This window comes from Pseudophryne corroboree, chromosome 3 (assembly GCF_028390025.1).
Source record: "Pseudophryne corroboree isolate aPseCor3 chromosome 3, aPseCor3.hap2, whole genome shotgun sequence".
NCBI lineage: Eukaryota > Metazoa > Chordata > Amphibia > Anura > Myobatrachidae > Pseudophryne > Pseudophryne corroboree.
The window spans coordinates 269,964,380-269,971,701 of NC_086446.1; the positions used below are offsets into that span (position 1 = coordinate 269,964,380).

Here is a 7,322-nt window from a genome sequence, read left to right on the forward strand (position 1 = left end):
AGACAATGTGGCACGGGAATGCATCTAACGGAAGGCACATTATGACCCGGGCTGCCATCAGAAATGATGGGGACCGGGACGGGCAAAATAGGCAGGACCCCTGCTCTGGCCCCCCAAATAAAATAACAAATAATTAAATTAAAAGTGTGTGTGTGTGTGTGTGTGTGTATATATATATATATATATATATATATTAAATAAAAAAAATTCTATGTCCCCAGAGTTTTGTCCCCAGCACCATATAATGCATCCCACACAGTAATGCCCCAATACCTGCTCATTGGGATACTGCTTGTTGTCAGGTGTTCTGCTGGTCCTCGTCCTCATCCCCTGCAGCCCTGCCGCCGCAGCAGACTGTTCGTCAGCCTGCTTCAGGTAAAACTTGAAAATGTCCCCTCCAAAATGGCTACCGCCTCAAAGGAGACAGTTATTAAAGATACTAGAGCCTCCTCTACTATCTTTAATAACTGTCTCCTCTCAGGCGGTGGCCATCTTGAGAGGGACATTTTCAATAGCTTGCGGGAGCCGGGCCAACAACGGCGGCGGCAGGAGGACGGACGGTGGCGGGCGGGCAGCGGCATGAGCGGCCCGGGCCCTCCCCTTTCTGTTAGAGAGGCTGGGCCCGGGACAGCTGTGCCCGGAGCACCCCCCTGATGGTGGGCCTGATTATGACTGCAATATTACTTCTTTTACTTCCCACCCTTAAGGGTGAGCTGGAAATTGAGGGCTGTTACTCTACTGCACAGGTTCTCAAATTCGGTCCTCAGGACCCCACACAGTGCATGTTTTGCAGGTCTCCTCACAGAATCAAAAGTGAAATAATTAGCTCCACCTGTGGACCTTTTAAAATGTGTCAGTGAGTAATTAATACACCTGTGCACCTACTGGGTTACCTGCAAAACATGCACTGTGTGGGGTCCTGAGGACCGAGTTTGAGAACCTGTGCTCTACTGCACACTTGCCTACCTGACCCCCTCCATGAGGGAGAAAATGCTCTGTTCCTGGACTTTCCTGGTAATGTATGATTGCCATCACCTGTGGTGAAACACCTTTCTTATCAATTAACTAGCTCACCACAGGTGATGGCAATCATACATTACCAGGAAAGTCCAGGAACAGAGCATTTTCTCCCTCATGGAGAGGGTCAGGTAGGCAAGTATGCTCTACTGTAATTCTTAGTGCTGCTGTGTGTAGCTGCACATCACTCAAACTGAATTGTTCCTAGAGAGTACTGTGTAAAGTAGGAAGAAATCCTATAGATTGTAAGCTTGCGAGCAGGGCCTTCCTTACCTTTGTGTTTGTCTGTTTTTACCCAGTTTTGTTCTATTACTGTTGTTCTAATTGTAAAGCACAATGGAATATGCTGTGCTAAAACTGTTAATAATAATAATAATAATAATAAGGGCGGCATTGAATTATTACGTTTTTGCCGCTGTTACGTGCCTAACAATGGCATGTAAAAACTATCGTTTCTAAAGCAATCAGTGGTACATTTGTGCACATGCACAGAAGAGCTGGTTTGTGCATGCGCAAATGAGCACTATTGCTGAGCCAGTGTTTCTCCTTGTGGTGTATTAAATTACTGTACATTGGCAAGAAACAAACGATTTTGGCAACCATCTTAATTCGGAAGTTGAATGTGAAAACTATCGCCATCAAATTGAACACTTCAATGCAGGCTTGCCTACCCTCCCGCATTTAGCGGGAGGCTCCCGTTTTTTAATAAAGCCTCCCGCTGCCCCGCAAACTCTGCTTGTCCTCCCGGATTTTGCGGTCTCACCGTGAAAAATCCGCACTGCGCATGCGTGAGCGCGAAAATGTCAGAGGGTGACATGATGTCATGACGCTTGACATCATGTTACCTAAACGCCCGCCACCGCGGGTTGTCAGTAGCGGTGGCTGTTCTGCAGAGAGAGCCGGGGGCGGGGCAGTCTGTGGAGGAGGAGACAACAGCAGCGGCGGGGTCTGGCTCAGCATGTAGCAGAAGGCAGTAAGAGGAAGGATGTCCTTGCCTCCCTCAAGGAAGTTTCCTGGAGCCCTGCACCGGAGCCCTGACATTCCCCAGTGGGTAAGGAGAGGAGGGGGGTGTCTGTACTCACAGGACAGCATTTCCTTCGGCTGCCAGAGCAGGGACAGCCTCTAGGCTTCCTTCGTGCAGCCCCAGGAATCAGGACCTCATTGCTGCAGTGCTGTCTCTGCTCTTCCCTCACATTCCGGCTTGTAGCCCCGCCCCCTCCAGCTCCAAGTCGTTCAGAGCTGGACTCAGGCAGAGAGAGGGTAAGGGGACTGGGGCAGGGGAGCTTAGGTTACTGGGTGCCAGGCTGGGTCATATGGGTGTGAGGGAGGTTGCTAGGTGCAGTACTGGGGCATATTGGTTTAAGGGAGATTGCTGGGCTGGGGCATAATGGGTGTGAGGGAGGTTAGTGGGTGCAGGGCTGGGTCATGTGTGTGAGGGAGGCTGCTGGGTCAGACTTGCCTATCCTCCCAAACTGAAGTGCAGCTCCTGGATTCCACAGTGTGCCCCCCCTCCCCCCAAAGAATATGCATTGAGCATCCGCGAGTACAGAATTAACTGGGGCAGGGCTGGTAGGACTGTGGGAAGGAACGCAGCATGTGGCCCCTCTCCTGTAATAATCACTCACCATGCTTTCCAGATAGCGCATCAGCAGCTACAGAGACTCCGCAGCTTGGAGGAGCCTGTCCTTCTGATCTGGAACCAGAAGCTCCTCGAGACACCAGTCCCCAACTGCATCCACTGTGACAGCATGCCCAGCACAACAGTCACACGTAGCAGAGCCACAGCGGTCCCATTATCCAACAGGGCAGGCTCTGTTTGCAGAGTGGCTTGTTTCCATAGGCTTTCGCTTTCTCCTCTCACAGCTGCAAACTTCCCCCTTCCCTATCTGCGGCACCTCCGACCCCCTCTCCCCCACACAGATTCCCCACCTGTTCGCTCTCTCCTTACATCCACCACCCCCATGCACAGCGCCCCTAACCCCCCTCACCACACAGGTTCCCCTCTGCTGCTCACTCTCTCCACACAACCCCCCATCTCATCCACGGCCCCCCTGACCCCTCTCCCCACACAAGTTCCTCACTCCTGCTCACTTTCTCATCACATCCCCCTCCACGGCACCCCAACCCCCTCTCCACCCCACACCACACAGGTTCCCTTCTCCTGCTCACTCTCTCCTAACTTCCCCGCCTCCCATTCACAGCACCACCAACGCCCCCTCCCCTCCTCACACAGGTTCTCCTCTCATGCTCTCTGTCTCTACTCACATCCCCCTCCCCCATCCATGGCACCCCCAATGCCCCCTCCCCTCCCCACACAGGTTCCCCTCTCATGCTCTCTCTCTCTCTCAAACCTCCCAACTTTGATACTTTGTGGAGCGGGACACTCGCTACGAAAATGGGGCGTGGCTTCGCGGGAGGACCCTTGATCGCGAGCCACGCCCCCCGTTTTCGTCACTGAGGGGGCATGCCCAGCGCTCTGTGAGCCGCTAGCACGCCCCCTCTCCCTCTGACTCCACTGAATAGACGATGTGCGCGTGCGCACAGCGTCTATTCACCGCTGCTCTGCTAAGCAGAACAGCGATTGACAGAGCCTCCCAACTGACCCCCCCACCGCGGGACCCTGTGGCCCGCGGGTGGGACAGCCCCCAAAAAACGGGACTGTCCCGCGAAAATCGGGGCAGTTGGGAGGTATGCTCTCTCCTCACAGGGTCCCGACTCCGGCGGTGTCAATTAGGTGAGGGCTGCTGGCTGGAGTGTGGAAGCAGTACACTCTTCATTGCTGACTCCTCTCCCAGCACGTGACTCCAGCATGGGCGTGACCTGGCTGCTGAAGTCTGACGCCGGCAACTCCCCACAGCCACCTCCGTGCTGCCTGGTTAGTGTTCTCAGCTGCAGGACCTGATTCCTGTTGGAGTTGGGGGGGGGGGGGGGGGGGGTTTGAAAGAAGATCTGTCTTCAGATCTCTCTCTGTCTGACTGACACCCCCCTCTCTCTCTATCCCTGACACCCGCTCTCTCTTCCCTCTCTATCCCTGACACCCTCTCTCTATTCCCCCTCTCTCTATCCCTGACACCCGCTCTCTCTTCCCTCTCTATCCCTGACACCCTCTCTCTATTCCCCCTCTCTACCTCTGACCCCGTCTCTATCTCTCACCCCCCTTTCTCTCTTCCCTCTCTATCCCTGACACACACTCTCTCACACCACATTCTCTCTCTTCACTCTCTATTCCCTCTATCCCTGACACCCTCTCTCTATTCTCTCTCTTTACCTCTGACACTGTCTCTATCTCTCACCCCCCTTTCTCTCTTCCCTCTCTATCCCTGACACCCTCTCTCGCACCATTCTCTCTCTTCACTCTCTTTCCCTCTATCCCTGACACCATCTTTCACCCCCTCTCTCTCTATTCCTGTCACCCTCTCTGCCTCAGTCTCTTTATCCCTGACGACGTCTCTCTCATCCCCTTCTCTTTTCCTTCTCTCTCTCATTCCCCTCTCTCTATCCCTGACACCCTCTCACCCCTTCTCTCTCTTCCCTCATACCCCCCTTCCCCCTCTCTCTATCCCTGACACCCTCTCACCCCATTCTCTCTATTCCCTCATGCCCCCCCCCTTCTCCCTCTCTCTATCCCTGACACCCTCTCACCCCCTTCTCTCTCTTCCCTCTCACCCCCCTTCCCCCACTCTCTATCCCGGGCAACCTCTCTCTCACACCCTCCTCTCTTTCTATCACTGACACCCTCTCTCTCTCTTAGATTATCAAAAGCCGAAATGAAATGGATCTTTCTCTTAAAAACTCTTGTCCCTAGAGGTTTGAATGGGGACTTTGAGCTTAAACATTTTTTATAGATACGTTCCTTTTCCTGTCTCAATATTATATTATTAATCTTTGACTTGTCTCTTTTGTGTTTTGTTAGGTCACCCCCACCTTCTATATGAATGGACGCTGTGTTAATGTTTATCGTTACCATCCGTTGCCATGACCATATTCCACAAACAAAATGTGTTGAAATCTCCGGATTCGTCTGTGGAACGTGGTGGAACGCATTCATTTCCGCTTCCTGTTACTACCGGAAGTTATGTAACACACTGAATACATCGAACAGCATGTGGAACGCATATACGTAACTTCCGGTTAATACCGGAAGTGATGTAGCGCAATTCTTACTGAACTTTTTTTTAACTGTATACGACGATTGGTTCTTTTGAATACTGGCGCCCTTTTGCTGGCAGGTGGGGGTGTTACCCATACATCACTATGTTAATGAATAGTGCTATAAATATATCAACTGTCTGTATACCACCATGCTTCTGAAGAAGGACCTGCTGGTCCGAAACGCGTTAAGCTGGTGGATTCTTTTATGCTGAGACTGGACATTTTCCCCTCCTGGTAACTCTACAGGGACTTTGGCTTGTATGAATTTAGGATCGGCTGGTTCCGCTCTTTTATCTTCGTAAGAGTCGTCAATTCCCACAGGAGGTTCTATGTGCCTTTTATGCTTGTATTAAATGTGAGTGTATTTGTTATGAATAAATTGATGTGCTTTTAAGAAACAGTGGTGCACTATATCTGTTTCTTTTCTCTTTGAGCTATACCCCCCATCTAAAGAAATATCATATGTGGAGGATGATGAGCAAAACTATCATTCACTAAATAGTTGCATATTTCCAAGTGGAGAACGAGATAAATTTCCTATTGTGGAGGATGATGAGCCTATTTATGATTCATTGAATGTGCGTGCATAATTGTTACACTAGTGTGTGATATATTCAGTTATTAAACGGTGTTGCACTAAGGATTACCTTTTTTCCTGTTTGAGGTACATCTTCTGGAGGAAAAAGCCGTAAAGAAGAATTTCTTCTATGAAAAGGATTCTTCATTAAGAGGAAAGACTTATTATATTATATTATATGCCACACTTTTTGCCTTTTTTGCGCCACTGGGTTTCTCTTCTTTCTGTATTCTATTGCTATATCTATGGTTGGTGAACCATTGTGAGTTAACCCGGGCATGCAATTTTAAAGGTTTATGCGCAATTGTTTTTTGGTGTATTTTCTTTTACACCCTCTCTCTCTAATCACCCTCTCTATCAATGACCCCCTCTCTCTCTCCCTCTTCTCTCTCTATCAATGACACCCTCTCTCTCACCCCTCTCTCCCTCTATCCCTGACACTCTCACTCTCTCCTCTCACTTTCTGTCATTCCCTCACTTTCCCTGGCATCCCCTCTCATGCTCTCACCCCTCTCTTTCACCCTGACACTTTCTCGCTCTCTCCTTCTCATTTCCTCACTTTCTCTTAACCACCCTCTCCCTGACACTGGAAAAGATCTCCAACACTTCCGTCTCCCCCCCTCCCTTCCCAATGTGGCATGTAAACAATGTAAGAACATTAAAATTGAAACTTAGTAGTTATCACCAGGGCTGGATTAAAGTCTCTCAAATGTATATGTCACATATACTGTATGTGTATGATGATGTGTGATGTCAGTATTATGCTCTGCTGTGTAATTGTGTAATGTAGGTGCGATGTCAGTATTATGCTCTGCTGTGTATTGTAGGTGCGATGTCAGTATTATGCTCTGCTGTGTAATGTAGGTGCGATGTCAGTATTATGCTCTGCTGTGTACTGTAGGTGTGATGTCTTTATTATGCTCTGCTGTGTAATGTAGGTGTGATGTCAATGTGTAGCTCTGCTGTGTAATGTAGGGGTGATGTCAATGTGTAGCTCTGCTGTGTAATGTAGGGGTGATGTCAATGTGTAGCTCTGCTGTGTAATGTAGGTGTGATGTCAATGTGTAGCCCTCCTGTGTAATGTTGATATGATGTCAGTGTGTAGCCATGTAATGTAGCTGTGATGTCATTGTGCAGCCCTGTTGTGTAACGTTAGTGTGATGTCAGTATGTAGCCCTGCTGTGTAATGTAGCTGCGATGTCAGTGTGTAGCCAGTACACACCCCTGATTGACAGCAGATATGCCCATAGGTGGAGATAGACACGCCCCTTGGGTGCAATGTGACACGCCCCCTCAATGGTGCGCCACGCGGCGCATTAGAGTGCGATCTGTAATCTCCCTGAAACTGCTTTTCAAAAGTAGGCAAGTATGCTTCAATGGTTGTGAACTTTTGGTTACCCATGGCTATCCCTAGTGAAAAGCTGGCATTGTATGTTGAATGAAGTACACTGGTTAAGAGTGTGCAATGAACATTAATGTTTGCAATCATAAATGTTCAGTGATCGATGTTCTATGGCTGGCTGGTTTTAAACTTCATTTTGCCATTGATGGTAAGAGCCCGATGTTTCCGGACATT

General features: G+C 49.5%; 1 long non-coding RNA gene across 1 annotated transcript; it reads left to right on the forward strand.

Annotated features, from left to right (window-relative positions):
- Positions 1-1,789: 1,789 nt before the first annotated feature.
- LOC135057691 (uncharacterized) lies at positions 1,790-5,567 on the forward strand. Its single transcript, XR_010244305.1, has 2 exons — positions 1,790-2,068; positions 4,931-5,567. It is a non-coding gene; the product is annotated as an uncharacterized LOC135057691 (long non-coding RNA).
- Positions 5,568-7,322: the final 1,755 nt, after the last annotated feature.